The sequence below is a fragment of the Mesoplodon mirus genome (assembly GCF_964341445.2).
Source record: "Mesoplodon mirus genome assembly, chromosome: 16".
NCBI lineage: Eukaryota > Metazoa > Chordata > Mammalia > Artiodactyla > Ziphiidae > Mesoplodon > Mesoplodon mirus.
Genome location: NC_138992.1, coordinates 38,067,336 through 38,080,210, shown reverse-complemented (window position 1 = coordinate 38,080,210; position 12,875 = coordinate 38,067,336). Strand labels below are relative to the sequence as shown.

General features: G+C 40.4%; 1 protein-coding gene across 2 annotated transcripts in view; it reads left to right on the top strand.

Annotated features, from left to right (window-relative positions):
- CPQ (carboxypeptidase Q) overlaps positions 1 to 12,875 on the top strand; it is a 508,335-nt gene that overhangs the window by 146,410 nt on the left and 349,050 nt on the right. The gene's annotated exons all lie outside the window — the stretch shown is intronic.

Below are 12,875 nucleotides of genomic sequence, written 5' to 3'. Positions count from 1 at the left end.
AATGGGTATTTGGGTTGCTTCCACCTCTTGACTATTGTGAATAGTGCTGCTATGAACATGAGTGTACAAATATCTCTTTGAGATCCCGCTTTCAATTCTTTTGAATATATACCTACATGTGGGATTTATGGATCATATGGTAGTTCTGTTTTTAATTTTTTGAGGAATGGTGATATGTTTTCTATTTTGGTTGTGCCATTTTACAATCCCACTAACAGTGAATGGGAGTTCCAGTTTCTCCACATCCTCACCAACACTTGTTATCTTTTGTTTTTGTGATAGTACCCATCTTAATGGGTGTGATGTAATACCTCATGGTGGTTTTTGTGTATTCAAGTCTTCCCCCATTTTGTAATCAGGTTATTTTATGTTTTGGTGTTATTGTTGTTGAGTTGTAGGAGTCTTTTATATATTCTGGATATTAACCCATTATGATTTGCAAATATTTTCTCCCATTCTGTAGGTTGCCTTTTCACTTTGTTGATTGTGCCCTTTGATGCACAGAAGTTTATAAATTTGATGTAGTCCCAGTTGTCTATTTTTGCTTTTGTTGCCTGTCCTTTTAGTAACATACCCTAGAAATCATTGCCAAGTCCAATGTAATCAAGCTTTCTCCCTATATTTTCTTCTAGGAGTTTTATGGTTTTATGTCTACATTTAGGTCTTTAATCCATTTTGAGTTAATTTTTGTATATGGTGTAATATAAACTTCCAATTTCTCTTTTACATGTGGATATCTAGTTTTCCCAACACCAGTTGATGAAGTTGTCTTGGCACACTTGTCAAAGATCAGTTAACCATACATGCAAGGGTTTTTTTCTGGGCTCTCTATTCTATTTAATTGGCCTATATGTCTGGCTTTATGCCAGTACCACACTGTTTTGATTACAGTGGATTTCTAATATGGTTTTGAAATCTGAATATATGAATTCTCCAGCTTTGTTTTTCTTTTTAAATATTGTTTAGGCTGTTTGGAGTCCCTTGAGGTTCTATGTGAATTTTAGAATGAATTTTTCTATTTCTGCAAAACATTTTATTGGGATTTTGATAGAGATTATGTTGAATTTGAAAAACTTTTAAAGATTTTCATTTGTCATGTCTTTGATCTCTTTATAACTTATTTTTCTATATGTTGGAAGGTAGAGAGCAGTTTTATATTTTTCTAGGATAGTTCATTGAATAAGGTATTATTTCCCCACTGATTTGGAATGTTGTATTCCATATCATCTTGTATCATATGCCAAGTTTTCATAGCTGAGTGGGTCTATTTCTGGACTCTATTTATTTATTTTTCTTTTCACATAGTAACATTACATTTCTTTCATTATTTAAGCTCTGTAATAAGTCTTACTGTCTGGTCATGCCCTCTCTGTGTTTTGTTGTTGATGTTGAGATATTCCTGGCTATTTTTGGCCTCCATTCTCAATATGGACACAAAAATGGATTCTTTGTTCTCTGATATTTTTACATTTTTTTAAAGTTAACTTCTGCAGGGCTTCCCTGGTGGTGCAGCGGTTGAGAGTCCGCCTGCCAATGCAGGGGACACGGGTTCGTGCCCCGGTCCAGGAGGATCCCACATGCCACGGAGTGGCTGGGCCCGTGAGCCATGGCCACTGGGCCTGCGCGTCCAGAGCCTGTGCTCGGCAACGGGAGAGGCCACAACAGTGAGAGGCCCACGTACCGCAAAAAAAAAAAAAAAAAAAAAAAAAAAAAGTTAACTTCTGCTGACATTAATAATAACATAATTTTCTCTGTTACATTTTAAAAATCGGGGTTTGCCTGGTATATACGTTGTTTTGATTTGTGTATATTGTGTAAGCAGCATAGCTGATTTCTCTAATATTTTCTTAGATTTTTTTCTTTGATTTTCTCAGATTATCTACAGATGATTATGTCATTCTCAAGTAAGGACAACTTGTTTTTTCCTTTCCAACTTAGCCATTTGATATCTTTTCCTGTCTTGCTTCATTAGTTAAGATTTCCAGTATATTGCTGAATAGAAGTTGTGACAGTGAGCAACCTTTTTTTGTTCTGATTTAATGCCTGAAACATAAACTTACAAGGCCATTGCCACCTTGGATGGAGTCCTATATGATGAAAATTAGAAGATGGATTATTACTGCTCCCACTTAAAACCTTTCAATTATTTCCAACTACTCATTGATAAATAGCCAAATTCCTTAAAGAGGCCCTAAAGGTCCTGCCTAAACTGGTTCCTCCGTACCTCTCCATCTTCATCATGTATCACTCTACCACTCTACCCTGGTGTCTTTCAGTTGCTTGGACTTCATCTCACTTCAGAGCTTTTGCGTATGTTATTTAATCAGCTTGGAATATTTTATTTCTCCCTTTCCACTCCTGCTCCATTTAGTTAACGTCTACTCATTCGTCAGTTTCTTAACTCAGTGTTTCCTTTTCTTAGAAGATTTTCAAGATCCTGTCAGACTAGATCAAATCCCAAGGATTCCAATTTTAGAGCATCATGTATTTCACTTATTAAATTGTAACTATATATTAATATGTTTGCTGGGTACCAGTCCTCCCCATTAGAATGTAATCTTCATTAGTGAAATCACTATATCATTGACTGTATCTTTAGCACTTTGGAATGGCCTGGCATATCAGAAGGGCTCAAATACATTTCTTGAATGAATAAATTATTGTAGGTGAGAATCTCTTTTAAAATGGAAATACACTTCTCCCACCTTAATGGCAGTTTTTTAAGTTGAGTCTAGTTTGATTCAACTATTTGCCGAATCAAATAGATATTTGGCTGAGAATAGAAAGATGGGTTATTTGTAAAACAGGTAGGGATAGGGGAGAGGAAGCAGGGAATATGTGACTTTGGGTTTCTTGAAGGCAACACAAGATCTCTGAATATTTGAAAAATTAATGACACTCATTGATTTGTGAGCCTTCAGAACATCTTTGCCTTTCCTTTCCACTTTCTAAATCCAGGGATTTGTGGAATAGGACAGGATGTTGGGCTCCTTGGAAGATCATTGGCTGCCTGAGGAGAGAGTCCAAGAAAACATACAAGTACATGCTGACTTAAGTTCATTAGGAGGGAAGCTATGTGGGATGGGTTGAGAAGAGCATGGATTTGGAGTCCATCTGACCTAGATTCATATTCAAGCGCTGCCACTCTCTAGTTTGATAAGGTATTTGAACTTTCCAGTACCTTCCTGAAACTTCATATTTTCTCACCTGTTAAATGTGGTTACTGCCCTTGTGCTTAAATCTCTCCTGCTTAAACTGTATGGTAATGGATTTGAATTGTAATTGTAATGGGATTGACATTGATAGTTGAGTTTATGTCCTTCCAGCCAATGGACTTTAATAAATGGCATCCAGGAAGTTTTCCTGTGTAATTCATATGGTTCTGATATTTCCATCGTGTCTCTAGAAACTTCTTTTGGAGGCAAATTGCTGTGTCAAACTGAATCATGAAACTGAGCCAGGTTTCTTATTATTGAGGGCAGAAATTCTGTTTGGTTCCAGTATTTTTTCCCCCAAGTTTTACTTCTCTAAGAAGAGCATAGGACAGTTAACACTTCAAAACATAGCTTAAACAAAGCCCATTTTGGAATGCCAAGCTGTCACAGAGTTATTTTATCTCTCTGATATAACACTACAATAACGTTATTTTGTACTTGATACAAACATAAGAACACCAGTTTCTATCATTTTTGCCCTTGGTTTTTGAAGGTGGAATTTAGAGGGAAAATAAACTTAGATATGAAATATTGAAATCTATCAAAAGTATATAGAATTGGGGCCCAGAGGAAGATGGCGGAAGAGTAAGACGTGGAGATCACCTTCCTCCCCACAGATACATCAGAAATTCATCTATACGTGGAACAACTCCTACAGAACACCTACAGAACGCTGACAGAAGACCTCAGACCCACCAAAAGGCAAGAAACTCCCCACATACCTGGGTAGGGCAAAAGAAAAAAAGAATAAACAGAGACAAAAGGATAGGGACGGGACCTGCACCAGTGGGAGGGAGCCGTGAAGGAGGAAAGGTTTCCACACACTACAAGCCCCTTCGTGGGCGGAGACTGCAGGTGGCAGAGGGGGAAAGCTTCGGAGTAGCGGAGGAGAGCACAGCAACAGGGGTGTGGAGGGCAAAGCAGAGAGATTCTGGCACAGAGGATCGGTGCCCTCGGGCACACACCAGCCCGAGAGACTTGTCTGCTCGGCCGCCGGGGCGGGCGGGACTGGGAGCTGAGGCTCGGGTATCAGCTTTCAGTCGGAGCACAGGGAGAGGACTGGGGCTGGCAGCAGGAAGAGAGCGTGAAGGGGTTAGTGCACCACGGCTAGCCTGGAGGGAGTCCGGGGAAAGGGTCTGGAGCTGCCGAAGAGGCAAGAGACTTTTTTCCCTTTTGTTTCCTGGTGCGCGAGGAGAGGGCATTAAGAGGGCTGCTTGGGGAAGCGCCGGAGACAGGCGCGAGCCGTGGCTAAAGGCGCGGACCTCGGAGATGGGCGTGGGACGCTGGGGCTGCTGCTGCCGCCGCCGCTGCGGGGCCTGTGTGCGAGCACGGGTCACTGTCCGCCCGCCTTCCGGGGGGCCTGTGCACCCCGCCACTGCTGGGGTCCCGGGACCCGGGGACGGCTTTCCTGGGAAAGTGCACGGAGCGCCTCGGGCTGCTGCAAAGTCACGCCGGCCTCTGCCGCCACAGGCCCGCCCCACACTGCGCGCCCCTCCCTCCCCTCTGCCTGAGTGAGCCAGAGCCCCCGAATCAGCGGCTCCTTTAAACCCGTCCTGTCTGAGCGAAGAACGGACGCCCTCCGGGGACCTACGCGCAGAGGCGGGGCCGGGTCCAAGGCTGAGACCCGGGAGCTGTGAGAGCAGAGACAGGGAAATCTCTCTGTGAAGCCTCGGAGGCAGCGGATTAAAGCTCCACGGTCCATTTGATGTGCCCTGCGTCTGTGGAGTGCATAAATGGACAGCGAATCATCCCAAATTGAGGAAGTGGACTTTGAGAAAAAGATTTAAGACTTTCCCCCCTTTTCCTCTTTTTACAATGAATTATCCCAAATTAAGGAGGTGGACTTAGAGAGCAAGATTTCAGACTTCTCGCCCTTTTCCTCTTTTTACAACTAATTATCCCAAATTGAGGAGGTGGACTTGGAGAGCAAGATTTTTGATTTTTCCCCCTGCTCTATTTTTGTGAATGTGTATGTGTAATCTTCTGTGTAAGATTCTCTCTGTATAGCTTTGCTTCCACCATATGTCCCAGGGTTCTATCTGTCCGTTTTTTTTTCAATAATTACTTTTTAATTTTAATAATGCTACTATATTTCATACTTTATTCTATTTTACTTTACCTGCTCTTTCTTTTTTTCCTACCTTCCCTTCCTCCCTCCCTCCGCTCCTCCTTTCCTTATTTCTTTTTCTTTCCTCCCTCCCTCCCTCCCACCCTTCTTCTTTCCACTTTCTTTTTCTTTCCTTCCTCCCTCCCTCCCTCCTGTCGTTCTTTCTTTCTTTCCTTCCTCCCTCCCTCCCTTCTTCCATTCACTCTTCCTTTTGCTTTCATTCCTCCCTCCCTCCCTCCTTTCTTTCTTCCTTCCTTCCTTCCTTCCTTTCTTCCCTTCTTCCTTTCTTTCCCTCTCTCTTTCTTTCTTCTACTAATTCTTTCTACTTTTTCTCCCTGTTATTCTGAGCCGGGTGGATGAAAGGCTCTTGGTGCTGCAGCCAGGAGTCAGTGCTGTGCCTCTGAAGTGCGAGAGCCAACTTCAGGACACGGGTCCACAAGAGACCTCCCAGCTCCACATAATATCAAGCAGCGAAAATCTCCCAGAGATCTCCCTCTCAACACCAGCACCCAGCTCCAGTCAACGACCAGCAAGCTACAGTGCTGGTCACCCTATGCCAAGCAACTAGCAAGGCAGGAACACAACCCCACCCATTAGCAGAGAGGCTACCTAAAAACATAATAAGGCCACAGGCACTCCAAAACACACCACCAGACATGGACCTGTCCACCAGAAAGACAAGATCGAGCCTCAACCACCAGAACACAGGCATTAGTCCTCCCCACCAGGAAGCCTACACAACCTACTGAAACAACCTTAGCCACTGGGGACAGACACCAAAAACAACGGGAACTACGAATCTGCAGCCTGCAAAAAGGAGACCCCAAACACAGTAACATAAGCAAAATGAGAAGACAGAAAAACACACAGCAGGTGAAGGAGCAAGATAAAAACCTACCAGACCTAACAAATGAAGAGGTAATAGGCAGTCTACCTGAAAAAGAATTCAGAATAATGATAGTAAAGCTGATCCAAGATTCTATTTCCAAGATCCAAAATCTTGGAAATAGAATAGACAAAATGCAAGAAACAGTTAACAAGGACCTAGAAGAACTAAAGATGAATCAAGCATCGATTAAAAACACAATAAATAAAATGAAAAATACTCTAGATGGGATCAATAGCAGAATAACTGAGGCAGAAGAACGGATAAGTGAGGTGGAAGAAAAAATAGTGGAAATAGCTGATGCAGAGCAAAATAAAGAAAAAAGAATGAAAAGAACAGAGGGCAGTCTCAGAGACCTCTGAGACAACATTAAACGCACCAATATTCGAATTATAGGGGTTCCAGAAGAAGAAGAGAAAAAGAAAGGGACTGAGAAAATATTTGAAGAGATTATAGTTGAAAACTTCCCTAATATGGGAAAGGAAATAGTTAATCAAGTCCAGGAGGCACAGAGAGTCCCATACAGAATAAATCCAAGGAGAAATACGCCAAGACACATATTAATCAAACTGTCAAAAATTAAACACAAAGAAATCATATTAAAAGCAGCAAGGGAAAGACAACAAATAACACACAAGGGAATCCCCATCAGGTTAACAGCTGATCTCTCAGCAGAAACTCTATAAGCCAGAAGGGAGTGGCAGGACATAATTAAAGTGATGAAGGAGAGAAACCTGCAACCAAGATTACAGTACCCAGCCAGGATCTCATTCAGATTTGATGGAGAAATTCAAACCTTTACAGACAAGCAAAAGCTGAGAGAGTTCAGCACCACCAAACCAGCTTTACAACAAATGCTAAAGGAACTTCTCTAGGCAAGAAACACAACAGAAGAAATATACCTACAATAACGAACCCAAAGCAATTAAGGAAATGGGAATAGGAACATACATATCAATAATTACCTTAAATGTAAATGGACTAAATGCTCCCACCAAAAGACACAGAGTGGCTGAATGGATACAAAAACAAGACCCATATATATTCTGTCTACAAGAGACCCACTTCAGACCTAGAGACACATACAGATTGAAAGTAAGGGGATGGAAAAAGATATTCCATGCAAATGGAAATCAAAAGAAAGCTGGAGTAGCAATTCTTCTATCAGACAAACTGGACTTTAAAATAAAGACTATTAGAAGAGACAAAGAAGGACACTACATAACGATAAAGGGATCGATCCAAGAAGAAGATATAACAATTGTAAATATTTATGCACCCAACATAGGAGCACCTCAATACATAAGGCAAATACTAACAGCCATAAAAGGGGAAATCGACGGTAACACACTCATAGTAGGGGACTTTAACACCCCACTTTCACCAATGGACAGATCATCCAAAATGAAAATAAATAAGGAAACACAAGCTTTAAATGATACATTAAACAAGATGGACTTAGTTGATATTTATAGGACATTCCATCCAAAAACAACAGAATACACATTTTCCTCAAGTGCTCATGGAACATTCTCCAGGATAGATCATATCTTGGGTCACAAATCAAGCCTTGGTAAATTTAAGAAAATTGAAATTGTATCAAGTATCTTTTCCGACCACAATGCTATGAGACTAGACATCAATTACAGGAAAAGATCTGTAAAAAATACAAACACATGGAGGCTAAACAATACACTACTCAATAACGAAGTGATCACTGAAGAAATCAAAGAGGAAATAAAAAAATACCTAGAAACAAATGACAATGGAGACACGATGACCCCAAACCTATGGGACGCAGCAAAAGCAGTTCTAAGGGGGAAGTTTATAGCATTACAATCCCACCTTAAGAAACAGGAAACATCTCGAGTAAACAACCTGACCCTGCACCTAAAGCAATTAGAGAAAGAACAAAAACCCCCCAAAGTTAGCAGAAGGAAAGAAATCATAAAGATCAGATCAGAAATAAATGAAAAAGAAATGAAGGAAACGATAGCAAAGATCAACCAAACTAAAAGCTGGTTCTTTGAGAAGATAAACAAAATTGACAAACCATTAGCCAGACTCATCAAGAAAAGAAGGGAGAAGACTCAAATCAATAGAATTAGAAATGAAAAAGGAGAAGTAACAACTGACACTGCAGAAATACAAAAGATCATGAGAGATTACTACAAGCAAATCTATGCCAATAAAAGGGACAACCTGGAAGAAATGGACAAATTCTTAGAAATGCACAACCTGCCAAGACTGAATCAGGAAGAAATAGAAAATATGAATAGACCAATCACAAGCACTGAAATTGAAACTGTGATTAAAAATCTTCCAACAAACAAAAGTCCAGGACCAGATGGCTTCACAGGCGAATTCTATCAAACATTTAGAGAAGAGCTAACACCCATCCTTCTCAAACTCTTCCAAACAATATCAGAGGAAGGAACACTCCCAAACTCATTCTACGAGGCCACCATCACCTTGATACCAAAACCAGGCAAGGATGCCACAAAGAAAGAAAACTACAGGCCAATATCACTGATGAACATAGATGCAAAAATCCTCAACAAACTACTAGCAAACAGAATCCAACAGCACATTAAAAGGATCATACACCATGATCAAGTGGGGTTTATTCCAGGAATGCAAGGATTCTTCAATATACGCAAATCAATCAATGTGATACACCATATTAACAAGTTGAAGGAGAAAAACCATATGATCATCTCAATAGATGCAGAGAAAGCTTTTGACAAAATTCAACACCCATTTATGATAAAAACCCTGCAGAAAGTAGGCATAGAGGGAACTTTCCTCAACATAATAAAGGCCATATATGACAAACCCACAGCCAACATTGTCCTCAGTGGTGAAACACTGAAACCATTTCCACTAAGATCAGGAACAAGACAAGGCTGCCCACTCTCACCACTATTATTCAACATAGTTTTGGAAGTTTTAGCCACAGCAATCAGAGAAGAAAAGGAAATAAAAGGAATCCAAATTGGAAAAGAAGTAAAGCTGTCACTGTTTGCAGATGACATGATACTATACATAGAGAATCCTAAAGATGCTACCAGAAAACTACTAGAGCTAATCAATGAATTTGGTAAAGTAGCAGGATACAAAATTAATGCACAGAAATCTCTGGCATTCCTGTACACTAATGACGAAAAATCTGAAAATGAAGAAAACACTCCCATTTACCATTGCAGCAAAAAGAATAAAATATCTAGGAATAAACCTACCTAAGGAGACAAAAGACCTGTATGCAGAAAATTATAAGACACTGATGAAAGAAATTAAAGATGATACAAATAGATGGAGAGATATACCATGCTCCTGGATTGGAAGAATCAATATTGTGAAAATGACTCTACTACCCAAAGCAATCTACAGATTCAATGCAATCCGTATCAAACTACCACTGGCATTTTTCACAGAACTAGAACAAAAAATTTCAAAATTTGTTTGGAAAAACAAAAGACCCCGAATAGCCAAAGCAATCTTGAGAATGAAAAATGGAGCTGGAGGAATCAGGCTCCCTGACTTCAGACTGTACTACAAAGCTACAGTAATCAAGACAGTGTGGTACTGGCATAAAAACAGAAAGATAGATCAATGGAACAGGATAGAAAGCCCAGAGATAAACCCACGCACATATGGTCAACTTATCTTCGATAAAGGAGGCAGGAATGTACAGTGGAGAAAGGACAGCCTCTTCAATAAGTGGTGCTGGGAAAAGTGGACAGGGACATGTAAAAGTATGAGATTAGATCATTCCCTAACACCATACACAAAAATAAGCTCAAAATGGATTAAAGACCTAAATGTAAGGCCAGAAACTATCAAACTCTTGGAGGAAAACATAGGCAGAACACTCTATGACATAAATCACAGCAAGATCCTTTTGGACCCACCTGCTAGAGAAATGGAAATAAAAACAAAGATAAACAAATGGGACCTAATGAAACTTCAAAGCTTTTGCACAGCAAAGGAAACCATAAACAAGACCAAAAGAGAACCCTCAGAATGGGAGAAAATATTTGCAAATGAAGCAACTGACAAAGGATTAATCTCCAAAATTTATAAACAGCTCATGCAGCTCAATAGCAAAAAAACAAACAACCCAATCCAAAAATGTGCAGAGGACTTAAATAGGCATTTCTCCACAGAAGATATACAGACTGCCAACAAACACATGAAAGAATGCTCAACATCATTAATCATTAGAGAAATGCAAATCAAAACTACAATGAGGGCCTCCCTGGTGGCGCAGTGGTTGAGAGTCCGCCTGCCGATGCAGGGGATGCGGGTTCGTGCCCCGGTCTGGGAGGATCCCATATGCCGCGGAGCGGCTGGGCCCGTGAGCCATGGCCGCTGGGCCTGCGCATCCGGAGCCTGTGCTCCGCAACGGGGGAGGCCACAACAGTGAGAGGCCCGCATACCGCAAAAAAAAAAAAAAAAAAAAAAAAAAAACTACAATGAGATATCATCTCACACCAGTCAGAATGGCCATCATCAAGAAATCTAGAAACAATAAATGCTGGAGAGGGTGTGGGAAAAAAGGGAACCCTCTTTCACTGCTGGTGGGAATGTGAATTGGTACAGCCACTATGGAGAACAGTATGGAGGTTCCTTAAAAAACTAAAAATAGAACTACCATATGACCCAGCAATCCCACTACTAGGCATATACCCTGAGAAAACCATAATTCAAAAAGAGACATGTACCAAAATGTTCATTGCAGCTCTATTCACAATAGCCCGGAGCTGGAAACAACCTAAGTGTCCATCATCGGATGAATGGATAAAGAAGATGTGGCACATATATACAATGGAATATTACTCAGCCATAAAAAGAAACGAAACTGAGCTATTTGTAAGGAGGTGGATAGACCTAGAGTCTGTCATACAGAGTGAAGTAAGTCAGAAAGAGAAAGACAAATACCGTATGCTAACACATATATATGGAATTAAAAAAAATATATCATGAAGAACCTAGGGGTAAAACGGGAATAAAGACACAGACCTACTTGAGAATGGACTTGAGGATATGGGGAGGGGGAAGGGTAAGCTGTGACAAAGCGAAAGAGAGGCATGGACATATATACACTACCAAACGTAAGGTAGATAGATAGTGGGAAGCAGCCACAGAGCACAGGGAGATCAGCTCGGTGCTTTGTGACCGCCTGGAGGGGTGGGATGGGGAGGGTGGGAGGGAATTAGATGCATGAGGGAAGGGATGTGGGAACAGATGTATATGTATGACTGATTCACTTTGTTATAAAGCAGAAACTAATAAAAAAACACAAACAAACAAACAACAACAACAAAAAAAGTATATAGAATTATTTAACATACAACAGGGCTGGTTGTTTCCTTAGAAGTGACATCAGGTATGTTAGCCAACTGAGCTGCCAAGACTGTATTTTAATGATCTCTAGGGTTTATCTCCTACTTAAAATGCTTTGTCATTTAGTCTGCGTGTGTTAAATCACTGAGTCTTGCTAAATTCTTCTTCAGATTTGTTTGTTTTCTACTGTTTGGTGTTAATCATTTGATCGCTTTGATGTGTGATAGGAGGAAGACAGTAGTTATGTAATTTTCACTGAACAGTCTTCCCTAAGTTATTAAATATATTTATTCTATATCTTATCTGTCATCAGCTGCAGATTGTGAAATGCCCTGATAGAAACTTTGAATTCAGGGCTCCTGCATTACTCAGCTTTTCCTCAGTAATGCAGGGATAACACACAACCCCCAGTGTCTATGGCTTGCAACCACTAAGATTTATGTCATGTATATATATATATATATATATATATATATATATATATATATATATATACATATATATATATGACATATATATGTGTGTGTATGTGTATATATATATATATATATATAAATTTGGTAGTGCCTTTGTTTCTGACTCAGTTATCTCTTTCACTCCAGGATCCAGGCTGAAGGAGAAACCCTCATCTGGAACATGCCATTCTTGTGGCTGAAACATAAAGGGCTCTTAGTAACAGTCAAAACTTGCAGTGGCTCTTAAAGTTCCTGCTCAGCTGTGACCACCCACACCGGTCATTCACATTCCATTGGCCAGAGTGAGTCTTAAGGGCAAGCCCAGTGTCACTGTGTTCCAAGAGAGACCCTGAAGTTTTCAAGGCAGTTGATGGGCTTGTGTCCTTCTTTTATAGAGAAGGATAGAGAAAATAGTAGAATATAACATAGATGTAAGTTTAGGTAGGGCCCATGGTATCTTTTTCTATAGTGGCCTGTTCTTCTGATGCTACTCAAAAAAGTCCCTTCCCTGCTCCTCTCACCTTCTGTACCCTTTGCTGCCAAAGTAGACCCATGAAACCTACTCAGCTTCTCTGCACAGCCTGATGTGGGGTCTGCCTAAGTTACTGCTATAGTCAAAACTGACAAGAAGTCACACAGCCTCTGGAGCTGTCTGACCTGATGAAGACTAGCTCTGCTCTGAGCCAGGAGGCTCCATATTTGCTGAAGTCATAGCCACTATTTTTGTTTTATTCCTGGTAATTGCTTGAAATGGAATTTTAAATAAATCATGTATTTATTGCTTATACTTATTCTATGTGTCCAGAACCCTTGCATACCTACTCTTGTCTTATAATGCTTTATAACACACAGAGCAATTTTTACCT